This window comes from Tamandua tetradactyla, chromosome 1 (assembly GCF_023851605.1).
Source record: "Tamandua tetradactyla isolate mTamTet1 chromosome 1, mTamTet1.pri, whole genome shotgun sequence".
Taxonomy (NCBI): domain Eukaryota; kingdom Metazoa; phylum Chordata; class Mammalia; order Pilosa; family Myrmecophagidae; genus Tamandua; species Tamandua tetradactyla.
In genome coordinates this window covers 155,440,892-155,460,675 of record NC_135327.1, presented here as the reverse complement: position 1 = coordinate 155,460,675, position 19,784 = coordinate 155,440,892, and the positions used below count along the sequence as shown (strand labels likewise).

Genomic DNA, 19,784 nt, shown 5'->3' with positions numbered 1-19,784 from the left:
TTCCCAAATATTAAGCTTGGTAATGCACTAGTGAAATAATAAAAACCTAGATAAGTTCCAGTTTTAGTATTTTAGAGTGATTAAACAGTTGCATGGTGTCAATACTTAATATTGGAATCTGAGATTAAATCTGATATTTAGCATTTGTCTTAAGGTGCTGTCCTGTTAAAGTCTGATATTATCAAGTAAAAACAGGGATCCTTCACTTTCTAACTATAAGCATTTCCCAAATCTGGCAATGAAATCAGGCTGGTGAATTATAATATTATGCTCTCTAAAAATGTAATCTTTATTCATAAGCAGCATGTAAACTCCAGTTCTATATGCTCATAGTCAATGTTGTTTGCTTGTTTTCTATGGTAATATTGAAATTTCTTTACAAATGTATTAAAGTAGATAATACTGATAAACATCCTTTCCTTTCATTTAGCTTTTTAAAGCTATGTTTCTTCAGTATTTATCAAATTGGAAGCTTTTCATAAATAAATGATTGCCTTTAACTCAACTACTGTTGACAAGGAAAAAGACATAAAGACTTTCAACATATGAGGTGTGTATGTGCAAACTCAATTGTTGTTAAAAGGACTTTTACCAATAACCTTTTATCTTTGAAACGACTATGTAAGAAACCTGAGTAACAATGAATATATTGTTTGTCCTTTTTGAAGGGCTAATATGCTATCTTTTCTTCTGCTTTTTTACTTACTTGAAGAACTGCTTTCTAAGTCCATTTTCAAAAGTGCATTAGCTGCCATTTAGCAAGCAGCAATTTTTTCCTGTATCATTCATTAATATTTTTAACCTTATCTACTATTGTTTGCCTAGTGATCAAAAAAATATTTGATTTTGGAAACCCAACAATCTCTATTTCATGGCACTTCTCATTTCAATATCTTATGCCTTCTTGAAAGTGAGAGACCAAAAAATCATTTTATTCCTAACAACATTTCATAGATTACTCCATTAAATTACAGTTTGTCTATCATTGAATAATTTAAACTAGGGTAATTTATCTTCTGAAATATATTCGATTTTAATTTCCTTGAGGGTAAGGACTATGGTTATTTGTCTTTGTATACTTAGTGGTAGACTTTCATTCCAGCAATAAACACATTTTCAGGTTAGAAAACAAGCAATCAAAACTCTATAATATAGTGTAAGAATATTTTGTCTTTTCAAGCTTTGTGGATAAAAGTATATTTCCAGCTATTTTTTCTTCAATTTTTAAAAAAACTGTTCAGTTGGTACTGATCAAAAGCAGTGGATTCTCTGCCTGATGCACTCAAATGACTAATTTCTGAGACACTAGGATTTCAAAGAGAGAAAAAAAAGCATGTGATCATCCGTCCTATTGGCCTAAAAATCTGTCTCCTCAAACTGCAGCAACTCTGCTAGTTTTATATGGTGTCAAAAGATGGGCAGGTTTTAGGATGATGAGCACGATGGTTTCAGAGGATGAGATTAGAGATGATTTAATTATTGAGCATGAGCTACATGCTTAGTCATGGAACATATATGGGCCTTAATATGATGATGAGCATGATTTTTAGTATTAAAATGAGGTATAGATCACTTATAGGTTAAAGTTTAAGCTACTGCACATGTCAGGAGGGCCAATTTGGGGATCAATTGGGGTGGGTTAGTTCTGGCTGACTCAAGGTCCTTCATTAATAAATACTAAATCTGGTTGATTTCATGATCATAAGATTCTAAACGTGAAAAACAGGGTAAGGAGGGCACAAGTGGAGGTCAACACAAGGTTTTTACAATCGCAAAATAAAAGCCATTTAGTTATAAATCATTATCAGAGATCAGGCAGCTGGGTTTTAATTCAGAAATTTCAGGTATTTCCCTCTGGCTATTCCAATATACTAGAAAGTAGAAAAGAAACATGCATATAATGACTCAGTAATCATAATCATTTGTTAAATCCTAACTTCTCAGTTACACTCAGGAAAATTTCAATGATTATGTGGACAAACATATCAGTCTTTCCTTTGTTTGTTGATTTTTCTCCCTCCATTCTCTGTTTCTTAGCTGCTAAGGCAAATACCATACAATGGATTGGCTTAAACAACAGGGATTTATTGGCTTATCATTTTAGGAGAAGTCCAAAATCGAGTTGTCAACAAGGCAATGCTTTCTTCCTGAAGACTGTGGCACTCTGGGGCTTGCTGCTGGCTCTCCTGGCCCTTGGCTTTTCCGTCTCATGGCAATGCGCATGGTGGTATCTTCTTTGTCTTCCAGGTTCTGTTGACTTCCAGCTTCTGGGTACTCCCAAGGCTTCACTTTTGTATCCAATTTCCTTTGCTTATAAAGACTTCAGCCATATTGGAGCAAGGCCCAACCTCATTCTCTTTGGGCACAGCTTAACTAATAGCAGTTCAGAAGTCTTATTTGCAAATGGATTCACATCCATAGGACTAGTGATTAGAACCTGAACTTGCCTTTTGTGAGGGACATGGTTCAATTCCCAACATATGGGTTAAAAAATAGTCACAAATTTTTCTTCTGAGTTATTTTTAAAGCATTTATATTTTAATCATTAATGCTTTTGGGGGTGTGGGGGAGAGAAGGTGCATGGCTGGGAACTGAAATTCTTTAAGATTTTTGAAATTGATTTGTTGATTTGGTATTGGTATGACTCTCTCTCTCTTTAAACAAATTATTAGCCACTTGTCCTAAAATTATTTATTAAGTAATATATCTATTTCCTGTGGATACTCAACATTAGCATAGAGAAAATTCAATAAGCTTTAATGTTTTCTTTATTTATATACCAGTTGTAAGCTGTTTTAATTAGCATAGAATTATAGTGTGTTTAAGATCTTATTCAAGTCCATCCTGACAACTTCTCATTTTCAAAATATTTTGGTTATTCTCTTTAATTTACTCTCTCAATAAAATTAATGAAGTCACCCAATCAAATGTACTAGAATTCAGAGATCTATTACATTGAATTTATGTATTTATATGAGGTTATGAGATACAAACATTAGTGTTTATAATAGAGATATGTGTAAAGTGTAATTGTTTCTCTCTCTCTCTCTTGAACATACACACACACACATAAGCGTATATCTTTCAAGGACTGTATCTTTTAAGGAAAGAGAGGAAATCGTATGTGATCTTGACTTTGAAGAAAGGAGAGTGTAGCTGATGGACTCTCTAAGTAAAGGGAAGGGGAAATGGTTAGGATGAAGTTTGAAATTAAGACTCAAATTTGGTTTTGAAGACTTTTATAAACTATTCTAAAGAATCTGGAATCAAGGTTTCAGTAGGAGATTTCTGATAGTTATGAATAAGTAGGATAAAATGATCAAATCTGTGGTTTAAAAAGATAAAAATGAAGCGGGTGGAACAGGAAATGACTTGGAGAGATAAATTTAACTATCAAGATCGATTGGGAAACTAACACATTTAATGCTTTTATTCATTCCTTTAATAAACAAGCGTTGAGTGACATCTATATGCCAGGATTTTGTATATGCTTAGGATATGTCAATGGTGAAACCCTGCAGGGATCCCTATCTTTGTGATTATGTGGTGGATAATCGAAAATCCCCAATAAACATAATAGCAATAGGATCTAAAGAAAAAGAACAAATAGAGTGGGATAAGGAAGTTAAAATGTACCAGTAAGAGCAGATGGGGAAGGATGAGAAAATGATGAAATTTTAGACTGATCAGGAGAAACTTCATTGAGAAATTGAGATTCCCCAGATTTAAAAGAGTTATAGGTGTTAGCCATGTAAATAGTTGGACTAGAACATTCCACACAGATGGAATGAACTTATATATGCTAGTCACAGCAATTAGACCATAGTGGAAAGGTAACTTATAGAGTTACTTAGGACTTAGAGGCCATTTTAAGGAATTGAAGGGCTTTGGTTTTTACTGGGAGTAGAGGGGGATGTTGTGAGAGAGTTTTGATCAGAAGGGTGACACGATCAGTTTTAGGTTTTGAAAGACTCAGCGTGGTTGTTATTGAGGATAAGCTGCATGTGGTGGTGGGGGATAGCGGGGGAAGAAGGAGGGTAAGCAGTTAGGAAGCCTTTAAAGGAACCAGGTGAGAGATGAGGTTGGCTTCAACCAGGATGGTAGCAATGGAGGTTCCATGCAGCAGACAGATTCTGAGTATTCTTTGATGGTAGAGCTGACAGGATTACTGATGGATGGGTTGTGGGTATGAGAGGAGGGGAGTCAAGTTTGCTGTCAAGATTTTGCACCGAGTGACTAAAGGATGGAGTTCACTTACACTTAGCTGGGCAAGGCTGTAAGTGGGGCACGGTTGGTAGAGAAGAACTGGGTTGTCGGGTACACATGAAAGTAAAATATAGAGAAAGCAGTTGGATATGAGAATGGAATTCAGAAGAAGGGTACAGCATGGAAATTAAAAATGTAAGAGTCATTAGCCTACAGATGACAAAGTCAGGAGAGTAAATGAGATAACCATGGCAATGAATGTAGCTAGAAAAGGAAAAGCCATAGATTGGGCCCTACGGCTCTTTGATATTAATAAGTCAGGGGAAAGAAGTAGAAACAGCATAGGATTCTGAGAAGGAACAGACACCCAGTGAGATGGGTAAAATCTGATCTTCGGTGGTGACCTGAAAACCAATGAAGAAAGGGATCAAAGGAGAAGAGAATTATTAAAAAATGTTTTTGATAGGACAAGTAAGTAGAAAACTGAGAACTTACTATTTGATTGGCAAGGTAGATAGAGGTCATTGGTGACACTGACAAGGGCTGTTCTGGTGTGCTGGTGAGGCAAAACGCCTGACTGGAGTGGGTTTAAGGGAGAAAGGGAAGAAAGGAATTGCAGACTGTCAACATTGACAGCTCTTCTGAATTTTTCTGCAAAGGGTGCAAATAAACGCAGTGACAGTTGGGAGAAGTAGGGTCAAGAGAAAGGCTTCTTTTCTCTTTATATGGGAATAAGAACACATTTATATTCTGATGGGAATGATCATCTAGTAGAGAGTTCACATTTGGTGTTGTAGGTTTTAGGCAAAAGAAGGGGGAAATTGCTGGGGTGATGTTCTTGGTGGGGTGAGGTGGCTGGAATCTAGCCTACAAATGGAGAGCTTTTTTGTAGATAAGAAATTATATAATTCATCTATGATAACAGATGGGAAAGCAGAGTATTGGGGTACAGAATTGACAGACACAACAAAGAGAAGAGGGCAGGGAGCTAAAGCTCACACAGCATTTACTGTGCTCCTGGCACCATTAAAGCACTCTACTTATACTAAATAATTTAATCTTCACCGTGGTCTATCTGTAGGCAATATTATTATCACTAATTTTATAGGCGAGAAAACAGGCAAAGAGTTGAAGTACTTTAACCAATGTGACAGCTAGTAGGAGGCAGAACCGACATTTGAACCAGAGCAGCCTGTCTCCTGAGTTCATGTTCCTAAACCCGGACATATTCCTTCTGTGCGATGAATTTCAGGTGTCATTTCCAGGACTTGATGACTATTTGAATGAGAGGAGTGAAAATGCACCCTCCCCGACAGAAATGTACTGATGAGTCATGAGATGTCTTTCTTTTTGTCTTTGTCATGTGATTACAAAAACGCTTCCTGCAGGGAGTCTATAAACATCAACCAGGTAATGGCAAAAAGGAAGGACTTAATTTAGTGTCAGTTACCTGCCAGGTCTCAATCTTGTCATTAGGAAGCAGCAGTTTGTGGTAAAATTACTTTGTGGCAAGTGAAATACTATCATTCAAATTTTTGAAGTAAAAACTGTTTTTAAAATTAAGATATAGCTTATTACAAATAACGTGTATGTTTATTATATAAAATATAGAAGCTGCACAGAAACACACGTAAAAAATCAGCTTTCCCACTGGGCCAGCATTCAAAGGTTATGTCTAGGTGCCTGTCCCTGAGGTGTGAGAATATATGAGTGTGTGTCCAACTTTTTAAAGCCAAAATATATGGCTATTCAGTGAGAGAGCTTCAAAACCTACTTCCTGAATCATAAAAACATACTTTAAATTCTATTTCCATCTAAGGTAGCCTCTAATATGTGTAAATATTCCAAATATTTCTTTTTCTTAATTCTGTTTCTCATATCTCTTATTTCGTTAATCATAACAATAATCCAGATAAAGAGATGTTCACTGTTTATTTGAGTAAATTAAGCATTTGCTCTTTTTTTAAAAGCAGTTTTATCGATACATATTCACATACCATACAATCCATCCAAAGTGGACAATCAGTGTCTTTTAGCATAGTCACAGAATTGTGCATTAGTCACTACAGTCAATTTTAGAACATTTTCATTACTCCATGAAGAAAAACCCCATACCTCTTAGCAGTCACCTCTCAATCCCTCTATCCTTTCCGAGCCTTACATCACCGTAGTCTTTCTATCCCTATTGATTTATTTGTATTTACATTTTCTATAAAGGGAATCATACAATATCTAGGACTTTGTGTCTGGTTTCTTTCACTTAACATGCTGCCATTTAAAAAAAATTATTATTATTTTTTAATGAGAGAACTTATGGGTTTATAGAAAAATCATATAAAAAATACAGCTCCCCCATATATCCCCTATTGATAACACTTTGCATTAGGGTGATACATTTATTATATTGATGAAAGAATACTAATATAATGCTATTAACTATGACAACTTTATTAGTGTCATACATTTATTATAATTCATGAAAGAACATTCTTATATTTGTACTATAAATCCCAGTCCATCTTCCACAACAGAGTTCACTGGTTTATACAGTCCCATATTTTATCTTCTTTCATTCTAATGACATGTACAACCCAAATCTTCTTTTCAACCACATTCATATACATAATTCAACAGTTTAATTACACTTACCATGATATGCTACCATCACCACCATCCACTTCCAAACCTTTACAATCAACCTCTGTGCAAATTCTGTGCAAAATAAGCATCACTTCCTGATTTTCTACCTCAATCTACCCCCTGGTAACTTACATTCTAGTTTGTAACTCTATTAATTTGCTTATTATAATTAGTTCATATCAATGAGCTCATACAATATTTGTGCTAGGCTTATTGCACACAGCATAACATCTTCAAGGTTTATCCATGTTGTGGTGTGCATCAGAACTTCATTCCTTTTTTTAGCTGAATAATATTTCATCATATGTATATACTGCATTTGATTTATCCATTCATTGGTTGATGAATACCTGGGTTGCTTCCATCTTTTGGCTACTGGGAATAAGGCTGCTATGAACATTGGTGTGCAAATATCTGTTTGCGTTCCTGCATTCAGTTCTTCTGGGTGTGTACCTAGTAGTGGGATTGCTGGTTCATATGGCAATTCTATATTTAGCTTTCTGAGGTTCTACCAACTGTCTACCACACAGGCTGCACCATTTTACATTCGGACCAGCAATGAATGGGTATTCTTATTTCTCCAACACTTACACTTCTGTGTTATTTTTTTTAATAGTAGGTATTCTAGTGGGTGTGAAATAGTATCTCATTTGTTAATGTGGTATATTACATTAATTGATTTTCTTAATTGAAACACCCTTGCATACTTGGGAAAAAATGCTACTGGATCCTGTTGTGGTTTAATCCTTTCCTCCCTTTGTTTTTCTGTGTAGCTTTTCTGCCTCTGGTTTCTTCCCCATTAGGCTGTCCCACCCCACAGAACTTGATGGGGAAAATGTAGAAAGTTGGTTCATGTCAGAAAAGTCTGTTCTACCTTTCGGTGTCCAGCTAACTGGATTGAGTGAGGGCCGACAGTTCTTCCCAGCCTTTTATCACAGACTCTATCTTAGTTTTTGTACCTGGGGACTTTTTGTATGCAGCCCTCTTCAGCAGCTTATGTTCTGCTCTGGGTCTCTGGGGACATATGTCCCTGTGTTCGAATCTGTGTAGAGTTGTACCTCGCTGCTGTGAGTCGCTGTAAGTCTCAGTCTGTGGTGGCGGGACCCAGGCTGGATTGCCTCTGTGTGACCCCCAAGCTGCATGGAACCCGGTGAGAGAGAGGGGAATGGAAACCAACTGGGATCCAGATGGAGTTCTCCTACCTGAGACTTTTCTGTTTCTTTGATTCAACATTTGTCGAGTCCTTCTCCAGTCTCTGTCGTTCGCCAAAGTTTTAAAGCAAATGGGATTTGTCGTTTTATTCACTAAATTTCTGGGGAGGCTTTTCCAGGGGATATCTATGCTTACATTGCCATGTTAATGACATTACTCAAGCATTTCTTCTTCTTTTTTTTTATTAATTAAAAAAACTAGCTAACACAACATTTAGAAATCATTCCATTCTACATATACAATCAGTAATTCTTAATATCATCACATAGATGCATATTCATCATTTCTTAGTACATTTGCATCGATTTAGAAAAAGAAATAGAAAGACAGCAGAAAAAGAAATAAAACGATAATAGAAAAAATAAAAATAAATAAAAAATTAAAAAAACAACAAAAAAACTATACCTCAGATGCAGCTTCATTCAGTGTTTTAACATAATTACATTACAATTAGGTAGTGTTGTGCTGTCCATTTCTGAGTTTTTGTGTCCAGTCTTGTTGCACAGTCTGTATCCCTTCAGCTCCAATTACCCATTATCTTACCCTATTTCTATCTCCTGATGGTCTCTGTTACCAATGACATATTCCAAGTTTATTCTCGAATGTTGGTTCACATCAGTGGGACCATACAGTATTTGTCCTTTAGTTTTTGGCTAGTCTCACTCAGCATATGTTCTCTAGGTCCATCCATGTTATTACATGCTTCATAAGTTTACTCTGTCTTAAAGCTGCACAATATTCCATAGTATGTATATACCACAGTTTGTTTAGCCACTTGTCTGATGATGGACATTTTGACTGTTTCCATCTTGTTGCAATTGTAAATAATGCTGCTATAAACATTGGTGTGCAAATGTCCGTTTGTGTCTTTGCCTTTAAGTCCTCTGAGTAGATACCTAGCAATGGTATTGCTGGGTTGTATGGCAATTCTATATTCAGCTTTTTGAGGAACTGCCAAACTGCCTTCCACAGTGGTTGCACCATTTGACATTCCCACCAACAATGGGTAAGTGTGCCTCTTTCTCCACATCCTCTCCAGCACTTGTCATTTTCTGTTTTGTTGATAATGGCCATTCTGGTGGGTGTGAGATGATATCTCATTGTGGTTTTGATTTGCATTTCTCTAATGGCCAGGGACGTTGAGCATCTGTTCATGTGCCTTTTGGCCATTTGTATTTCCTCTTCTGAGAGGTGTCTGTTCAAGTCTTTTTCCCATTTTGTAATTGGATTGGCTGTCTTTTTGTTGTTGAGTTGAACAATCTCTTTATAAATTCTGGATACTAGAACTTTATCTGATATGTCGTTTCCAAATATTGTCTCCCATTGTGTAGGCTGCCTTTCTACTTTCTTGATGAAGTTCTTTGATGCACAAAAGTGTCTGATTTTGAAGAGCTTCCATTTATTTATTTCTTTCTTCAGTGTTCTTGCTTTAGGTTTAAGGTCCATAAAACTGCCTCCAATTGTAAGATTCATAAGATATCTCCCTACATTTTCCTCTAACTGTTTTATGCTCTTAGACCTAATGTTTAGATCTTTGATCCATTTTGAGTTAACTTTTGTATAGGGTGTGAGATACGGGTCTTCTTTCATTCTTTTGCATATGGATATCCAGTTCTCTAGGCACCATTTATTGAAGAGACTGTTCTGTCCCAGGTGAGTTGGCTTGACTGCCTTATCAAAGATCAAATGTCCATAGATGAGAGGGTCTATATCTGAGGACTCTATTCGATTCCATTGGTCGATATATCTATCTTTATGCCAGTACCATGCTGTTTTGACCACTGTGGCTTCATAATATGCCCTAAAATCAGGCAGCGTGAGACCTCCAGCTTCGTTTTTTTTCCTCAAGATACTTTTAGCAATTTGGGACACCCTATCCTTCCAGATAAATTTGCTTATTGGTTTTTCTATTTCTGAAAAATAAGTTGTTGGGATTTTGATTGGTATTGCATTGAATCTGTAAATCAATTTAGGTAGAATTGACATGTTAACTATATTTAGTCTTCCAATCCATGAACATGGTGTGCCCTTCCATCTATTTAGGTCTTCTGTGATTTCTTTTAACAATTTTTTGTAGTTTTCTTTGTATAGGTCTTTTGTCTAATCTTTAGTTAAATTTATTCTTAAGTATTTTATTCTTTTAGTTGCAATTGTAAATGGAATTCGTTTCTTGATTTCCCCCTCAGCTTGTTCGTTGCTAGTGTATAGAAACACTACCGATTTTTGAATGTTGATCTTGTAACCTGGTACTTTGCTGTACTCATTTATTAGCTCTAGTAGTTTTGCTGTGGATTTTTCAGGGTTTTTGATGTATAGTATCATATCATCTGCAAACAGTGATAGTTTTACTTCTTCCTTTCCAATTTTGATGCCTTGTATTTCTTTTTCTTGTCTAATTGCTCTGGCCAGAACTTCCAACATGATGTTGAATAACAGTGGTGATAGTGGACATCCTTGTCTTGTTCCTGATCTTAGGGGGAAAGTTTTCAATTTTTCCCCATTGAGGATGATATTAGCTTTTTATATCTAATAAAAAGATATAGAGGTTTTTATAGAGGTTTTTCATATATTCCCTCTATCATTTTAAGGAAGTTCCCTTGTATTCCTATCTTTTGAAGTGTTTTCAACAGGAAAGGATGTTGAATCTTGTCAAATGCCTTCTCTGCATCAATTGAGATGATCATGTAATTTTTCTGCTTTGATTTGTTGATATGGTGTATTACATTAATTGATTTTGTTATGTTGAACCATCCTTGCATAGGTTCAACATATGCATATGTGAACATATGTGGGATGAATCCTACTTGGTCATGATGTATAATTCCTTTAATGTGTGCTGGATTTGATTTGCTAGAATTTTGTTGAGGATTTTTGCATCTATATTCATTACAGAGATTGGTCTGTAGTTTTCTTTTTTTTGTAATATCTTTGCCTGGTTTTGGTATGAGGGTGATGTTGGCTTCATGGAATGAATTAGGTAGCTTTCCCTCCACTTCAATTTTTTTGAAGAGTTTGAGCAGGGTTGGTACTAGTTCTTTCCGGAATGTTTGATAGAATTCACATGTGAAGCTGTCTGGTCCTGGACTTTTCTGTTTGGGAAGCTTTTGAATGACCGATTCAATTTCTTTACTTGTGATTGGTTTGTTGAGGTCATCTATTTCTTCTTGAGTCAAAGTTGGTTGTTTGTGCTTTTCTAGGAACTTGTCCATTTCATCTACATTGTTGTATTTATTAGCATAAAGTTGTTCATAGTATCCTGTTATTACCTCCTTTATTTCTGTGAGGTCAGTGGTTATGTCTCCTCTTCCATTTCTGATCTTATTTATTTGCATCCTCTCTCTTCTTCTTTTTGTCAATCTTGCTAAGGGCCCATCAATCTTGTTGATTTTCTCATAGAACCAACATCTGGTCTTATTGATTTTCTCTATTGTTTTCATGTTCTCAATTTCGTTTATTTCTGCCCTAATCTTTGTTATTTCTTTCCTTTTGCTTGCTTTGGGATTAGTTTGCTGTTCTTTCTCCAGTTCTTCTAAGTGGACAGTTAATTCCCGAATTTTTGCCCTTTCTTCTTTTTTGATATAGGCATTTAGGGCAATAAATTTCCCTCTTAGCACTGCCTTTGCTGCGTCCCATAGGTTTTGATATGTTGTGTTTTCATTTTCATTTGCCTTGAGATATTTACTAATTTCTCTTGTAATTTCTTCCTTGACCCACTGGTTGTTTAAGAGTGTGTTGTTGAGCCTCCACGTATTTGTGAATTTTCTGGCACTCTGCCTATTATTGATTTCCAACTTCATTCCTTTATGATCCGAGAAAGTGTTGTGTATGATTTCAATCTTTTAAAATTTGTTGAGACTTGCTTTGTGACCCAGCATATGGTCTATCTTTGAGAATGATCCATGAGCACTTGAGAAAAAGGTGTATCCTGCTGTTGTGGGGTGTAATGTCCTATAAATGTCTGTTAAGTCTAGCTCATTTATTGTAATATTCAAATTCTCTGTTTCTTTATTGATCCTCTGTCTAGATGTTCTGTCCATTGATGAGAGTGGTGAATTGAAGTCTCCAACTATTATGATAGATGTGTCTATTTCCCTTTTCAGTGATTGCAGTGTATTTATTCCTCATGTATTTTGGGGCATTCTGATTTGGTGCGTAAATATTTATGATTGTTATGACTTCTTGTTTAATTATTCCTTTTATTAGTAGATAGTATCCTTTTTTGTCTCTTTTAACTGTTTTACATTTGAAGTCTAATTTGTTGGATATTAGTATAGCCACTCCTGCTCTTTTCTGGTTGTTATTTGCATGAAATATCTTTTCCCAACCTTTCACTTTCAACCTATGTTTATCTTTGGGTCTAAGATGTGTTTCCTGTAGACAGCATATAGAAGGATCCTGTTTTTAAATCCATTCTGCCAGTTTATGTCTTTTGATTGGGGAATTCAGTCCATTAACATTTAGTGTTATTACTGTTTGTGTAATACTTTCCTCTACCATTTTTCCTTTTGTATTATATATATCATATCTAATTTTCCTTCTTTCTACACTCTTCTCCACACCTCTCTCTTCTGTCTTTTTGTATCTGACTCTAGTGCTCCCTTTAGTATTTCTTGCAGAGCTGGTCTCTTGGTCACAAATTCTTTCCGTGACTTTTTGTCTGAAAATGTTTTAATTTCTCCCTCATTTTTGAAGGACAATTTTGCTGGATATAGAAGTCTTGGTTGGCAGTTTTTCTCTTTTAGTAATTTAAATACATCATCGCACTGTCTTCTTGCCTCCATGGTTTCTGCTGAGAAATCTACACATAGTCTTATTGGGTTTCCCTTGTATGTGATGGGTTGTTTTTCTCTTGCTGCTTTCAAGATCCTCTCTTTCTCTTTGACCTCTGACATTCTAACTAGTAAGTGTCTGGGAGAACACCTATTTGGATCTATTCTCTTTGGGGTGCGCTGCACTTCTTGGATCTGTAATTTTAGGCCTTTCATAAGAGTTGGGAAATTTTCAGTGATAATTTCTTCTGTTAGTTTTTCTCCTCCTTTTCCCTTCTCTTCTCCTTCTGGGACACCCACAACATGTATATTCGTGCGCTTCATATTATCATTCAATTCCCTGAGCCCCTGCTCAAATTTTTCCATTCTTTTCCCTGTAGTTTCTGTTTCTTTTTGGATTTCAGATGTCCCATCCTCCAGTTCACTAATTCTAACCTCTGTCTCTTGAAATCTACCATTGTAGGTTTCCATTGTTTTTTTCATCTCTTCTACTGTATCTTTCATTCCCATAAATTCTGTGATTTGTTTTTTCAGACTTTCTGTTTCTTCTTTTTGTTCATCTCTTGCCTTCTTCATGTTCTCCCTCAATTTATTGATTTGGTTTTTGAAGAGGTTTTCCATTTCTATTCGTATATTCAGAATTAGTTGTCTCAACTCCTGTACCTCATTTGAACTATTGGTTTGTTCCTTTGACTGGGCCATATCTTCAATTTTCCTGGTGTGATTTGTTATTTTCTGCTGGCGTATGGACATTTAATCAGATTTCCCTGAGTGTGAGACCCAGCAGGTTGAAAGACTTTCCTGTGAAGTCTCTGGGCTCTGTTTTTTTTATCCTGCCCAGTATGTGGTGCTTGTCTGTCTGCAGGTCCCACCAGCAAAAGATGTTGTGGCTCCTTTATTAATGCCACTATTGGTGTTTGGTTGGATCCAGTCCCTCCCACTATCGGAGACTCCCTCCTCTCCCTCCGGGCAGCCACCTGTGGGGGAGGGGCACTGGCCGCCGGCCGCCGTGGCTTGGGGAGCTCACTGATCCGAGATTCGCTGCCAGACTGGGAAGCCGCCTGTGGGGGAGGGGCGCCGGCCGCCGGCCGCTGCGTCTCGGGGAGCTCGCTGATCCGAGACTCGCCGCCGGACCGGGAAGCCGCCTGTGGGGAGGGGCACTGGCCGCCGGCCACCGCAGCTTGGGGGGCTCGCTGATCCAACACTCGCCACCGGACCGGGAAGCCGCTTGTGGGGGAGGGGCACCGGTCGCCGGCCGTGGTGGCTTTGGGAACTCACTGATCCGAAACTCGTAGCCGGTCCGGAAAGCCACCCGTGAGAGAGGGGTGCCGGCCACTGGCCGCCGCGACTTGGGGAACTTGCCTCTCCGAGACTCTTATCCGGTCTGGGAAGGAGGGTGGGAGAGGCACCGGCCGCCAGCCACTGGGGCCCGGGGAAGCGCGTGCTGCTCGTAGAGCTCACTGCAGCGGAGTCTCGCAGCTGGTCCAGCCCATCCAGACTGGGGTACGCTGTGTGTCCGGTCCCTGCCGTGGCCCCGGGAGCTGTTCTGCACTGTTTCTGGTCACCTGGCAGTTGCTCTGAAGGAGGAACTAAGACACGCGTACTTTACTAAGCCGCCATCTTGGCCCTCTCTAAGCATTTATTCTTTACAATCACCTTAAGAGACTTAAATGAATGATAACATCATGTGGAAATGTCGAGTGATTCAAAAATTGATATTGATAATGAGAGGACTTTTTTCTTTCCATTTAATAATTTTGAAGTTCTTCTTCAGGCAAGTTATGAGTGCTGAGATATTTTAACAGAATCTCCATTCCATTACAAACATAAATGTCAATTTTATTCTATTTTTTTTAACATAAAGACAAGAGAAATTTGAACCTAACACAGCAACTTCATAAATATAATGGACATCACACTCCATATATTTTTAAAAATATAGATAAAATAAGCAAATGGTATAACTTACTGAATGAATACACATTTTCACAGTACAAATAATAGTGTGGAAACAAGGTTGTATCATCTTTTTTAAGTTCCTACAGATAACTAACATATGTAATAGGCCACTTTGAAAGTTTTATTTGTAAAGCCAGTGAGTGAATAACCCGTTCTCATGCCCCTTAAAATTGGGATACAAATAATAACAATAAAAATTGGAAACTTCATAAGATGAATTGCATATATTCCATCTACTTGGGAAAATAAAATGTTCTCGGATAAGATGAAAATTATCCTGTAGTCACTTTGAGTGCAAAATGATACGTAAGGAAAAATGAGATTATGTGAAATATCAGACATTTGATGGCTGTAAGGAAAGACACAAAATCTGTTAATCCTGTAAACAAAACCACAGTTGTTTAAAAATGAAAAATGCTGCACTTAGTTTGCTAAAGAAAGGGAATTGTGAAGTATACTATGTTGCAATAATAACAATCATATAACGCTTGTGTATATTCTAGGAAGAAATGTTAATTGTGGGGCAATAATGGGATCAACAAGAGTTTTAAATGTGGGCACACCACAGTGGTGTTGTTTGGTTGAAGTTCTGTCTCTCAAATTAGTAACATTTTTCAGATAAAGAAAGGAAGTCCCTCACTTGAAACCGCTGTGTCATTTCTTCTTCCTTAACTGAAATTCCAACCAGGGTTCAGGAAATGCCCTAATGAGCCACTTCTCTTTTCTCTTTCCTTAACTAAGTGGATTCCAACTAATCTAAACTATTCATGATAATATCTTTGACTTTGGTTGTCTCTTTTGGCATACTGCTTATGTTATGATAACGGGGATTATAAACTGGTGCTTTTTCGTAGAGGCGGTAACACTGGTAGAATTCAATCATTGCCGGTAGGTAACTAAACTGGCAGGTTAATTTTCTGTACTTTAAACAAATTATGAAGACAAGTCTAATCTATGCTTGTTTTATTTTTGCTGTGCTGGCTTGCTAATTATTATGGTTTCATCTTGCATGACAATGAGATTTCAGGATATTAGAGTAGTCAAGCTGTGATTTGCTGTAATTTGGATAAAATATGTCTTAAGCTACCTATTAATGCCTTATTTTAATCAAATGTAGAAGCAGCTGTTTTAGTTCATGATAACCAAAGCAATTTCTTCTGGTTTAATATTCCTAGATATTTATTAAATTGGGACATGCTTAATATTTTATTGCATCTTATATGCTATTTTATGAGTAAATGTTCATTTCTATTTACAGTCTAGCAGTATCTACTTTGTTTTTTAAAGACAAGAAAATATGAGTAATTCATTAGTGTCTGTTCTTTTTCTAGGGTTCAAAAAGTGTTTTTGTTTCTTACGAAGATTTTAGATCTAAACAGTTTGTCTAGGAGATATTTAGTGTTCCAAAGTAGTAACGTTTGAAAGTACTAGTTTTTGATTATAATAATTAAAGAATTGTGGTAAGGACTTAAAAATTATCTATTCACATCTATGTATTTTGTATCTATTTGTTTGTGTAAATATATAACTCCATGTACTTTCATTATATCTCAGAATTCTTTATTGGAGTAAACATTTTGAGAAAACAATAGAACTAAGGCAATGTTTATTCATTCTGGGCAGTTTATTAGTGATTTATTTAGTAATACATTCACTTAATGTTAACAGGTTTTTAAAATAACTTTCTTCTCTGTTCAGAAACTGGGTCAGCAAAGCAAGGTGAAATAAAATGTAGAGTCTATTATAAAGATTATTCAGACAATTCTGCTTTACTTCTAATTTACATGAGTCTGAGTGTATCTATCCATTTGCAAGTAGTTTTTGAATTAATATTAACTCTTTTATAGTTTCTGATGGGAGTTACCTTAAACAGAACAAATTTTGTGATTTCCAGCTTAACAATGAAAAATATTTTTTAGCTATAGAGCTAATTGAAGCATATAATTTTCATGTTGTCTATTTCTCTGGGTTTGATTTTTTTGTTTAATTTTCAGTTTCATTCTGAAGAAGTAAGATAGTTCAATATATAAGAACATTTTGTTGAACTGAAACTTGAAGCCAATGTCCAAAATGAAATACACTGAGAAACGTTTTCTTAAAAGTAAGCTTAATTTTATTGACTGTGGCACAACTGTTTGTAATAAGTTGTAAATAGTTCAAATAATTACAAGAAATTTGAATATGATGGATAATTTTAGCAAAAGTGAAATATTCAGAAATAGTAGCATTACCGCAATGGAAATAGAAAATTATTTTGAAAATAATGGCTTGAATAGGTGAAAAGGAGAAATAAGGAAAAGGAAACTGAAAGAAAAAAAAAAGAAATATTTCTACACACTGGAATCAAATATACTGATGAAATATGATTGAAAGGGAATAATGATGGATCTCAATAAAAGTAAATGTGAAATGCAATCAATCTTTCATAAGCCATTATACAAATAAAACTATCAGAAGTCAGTTATACATGCCATATTCTACATACACTTAAATTTTTATAATAAATTATAAAGTATTAAAATTATATAGTAGATTGTGAATTGTAATGATAGTAGATCTAGAGAAACAATGTTTACAAATATATAATGTTCCCTCTCAGTTTTACTGGCAATGTTTATTAAGAGCATGGAAAAGAGTTTGCGAGGCATAGAGCAGAGAATTTGTGAGAAAAGCAGTAATAAAGCTCATCAACATCTGCAAATATATAACCAATGTAGAGAGAGATTGATAATAGCCTTGTAAGAGAGGAAAAAAATGAATAGAAAGAAACAAAAGTACAAAAATAGTCTTTATTTAATAGACTTGTAAATTGCTAACCAGTTGAGGAATCTGAAGGTTTGGGTAAGGGTGTTTGGAGATGTATCAGAATTTGTTGGGCATTACTAAGACAGCTGAGCTGATGACAGGTCACTAAATTGTATTTATTGGAATATGTTAAGCCTTGGCCACTTATCTATCCATCAATGAAAAAAGAAGAGTATGAGATTATATTAGAGGTAGTTGATGTTAAACATTAGGAAATGTGGGGGACTCTGTATTAGTGAAAAAGTGAAATAATAAAATAGGTTGTACAGTCTCCTCAGGTGGCCAGTTTTAAGAATAGATAGTTCAATAAGAGAAAGCCCTTATTATTTATTTTTAAATGACTATCGGGAAACAGTGGAAGGTTGTATAATGATCTTAAAGATCCATTAGTTTGCTATTTCCTTTTATCTCTTCAAATGTGAAAGAATATGTGAGAATTTGAAAAAATAGAACTGAAAAATGCAACTGAAGGGAATGAGTCAAAGAAATAGAGGTCTGATTTTATAAGGACTCCCTTTCCCACTCGTATCTTGCCTTTTCTGAGCCATTCCTTCTCAGCTTCCCTCTCTGAAACAGATCCTGCTTTACTTTCTAGCTCCTTCCACTGGGTTGGAGATTCCTTTTTTCCCTCCCTTCATTCATTTTATTTTTTTGTCCTACAAATATATGTCCAATACAGATGTTCCTACACACATGAACAAATTCAATTCTGAAAGGTGTTCATCTTAAGTTAGATATATTTCTCTCCAAATAAAAACACGATCCAGGACTTTCCATCTGTTCAATCAGATATTTTGCTGTACCTTTTTTTTTTTTCCTTTGCTGATACAGATTCCATCAAGTATCTTTCCTTACCACCCCAAAACTCTAGAATAGTACACTACACTGAAAAAGTATTTGGGCAGACAATGATGTCTTCCAGTGTCTACAGGGAATTCCTCAACAGCTAAGGAATTCTCTTTCATCCTTTGATCTTGTGCAGATGCAAATGGGTTTGAATCTCTTGAGCTGTCTGAGGCCTGCAACAGAAATTTTGTCAGCAACAATTTCACTAGCAGATTTAAGTTTTGGTAAAATTCTGGGCTTCTCAAATTATTCTTAGGCTAAGAGGCATTTGATCTTTGAGCCATATTCTCAGTGTTTCTTTACCTTTAGCTGATCATTTTTCCTGTTCTGCAGCTTATAATTGCCCTTCACATATCACATAGGCAGGGTGCGTTTTGCATGAAGGCTGATTTGCTCTTTGCCCAGCAGAATTGTATGTACCATTAAAAGATTTTTCCTGTAAGCCCATTCAACTGTCTTTACTTTCTCTCCGTTCTCATTTTTTAAAAAACGTACTGTTGTTATTACAAATAACCTTTTTTTCCCCCTTTTAAGTCTGTGAAACACTTCTTGTGGACATGTGTGTAGAACTAGTTGCTTCATGGTGTGTTGTGGCAGCACAGACTCAGGGTACAACAGCAACTTTCAGCAAATGACCACTTTTTACTTACACAGCTCAAAGAGTCCAAAAGAGCAGGGGAAGTGATGCCACCCTGGCTGCTCTCCTGGAGCGGCCAAAACTGCTTGGATCAGTGTTGGTAGATGGCAGCTCCACACACCCCATTTCACATTGGAGAGGAGAGACAAATCTGTGCTGCTTGAGTGTGGTTTTTAGCCACTCTGGGAGAAGGGGACATTGTCACTGAGAATTCCTGCCTTGATTAGCATCTGGAGCTGCTTGTTCCCAGGGTTTAAGTTCTGTTTGGGTCTTTTTCATTTGACTTAACATTTCTGTAGGTAGTGGAATGGAAACATTTTCACATATTAGAGAAGAAGCCAGGGTGGAAGGTAGGTGAGGGCTAGGAGATGGCCGTTGAGCTTGTGTCTATGACTTCCCTAGCAATGTGGGACCATGATTTTTGGAAAAATCTGAACATCACCACTCTTAGATAGAGTAGGGACAACCCAGTGGGTAAGACTGCCCAATGAGATGTCTGATGTCACTATCCACTAGAGAAGGCAAAGAATATGTGATTTTGTCTTGGTCAATAACTTTTGTATAGATACATGTACATTTGGTTAAGTTGAAGGTGTGTAAGTAGAGGAGTGTTCTAGGTGTTACACCAGGCCCTGGGAATGCAAGATGCTTAAGATCTGGTGCCTGCCAATGAGCAGGTCAGGCATTTTGGCAATTAACTGCAGTGAGAA

At 36.4% G+C, this 19,784-nt stretch overlaps 1 protein-coding gene across 7 annotated transcripts in view; it reads left to right on the top strand.

The window, feature by feature from the left end:
* TFEC (transcription factor EC) overlaps positions 1-19,784 on the top strand; it is a 203,492-nt gene that overhangs the window by 107,558 nt on the left and 76,150 nt on the right. The window contains exons 1-2 of one of the 7 annotated variants that reach the window (XM_077114646.1): positions 15,299-15,674; positions 16,781-16,887. The exons of 5 other annotated variants lie outside the window; for them this stretch is intronic. The gene's annotated coding sequence lies outside the window, so the exon portion shown is untranslated. Of the gene's footprint in view, positions 1-15,298; positions 15,675-16,780; positions 16,888-19,784 lie in introns of those variants that run through there. One more of the 7 variants, XM_077114570.1, reaches the window with a different exon arrangement.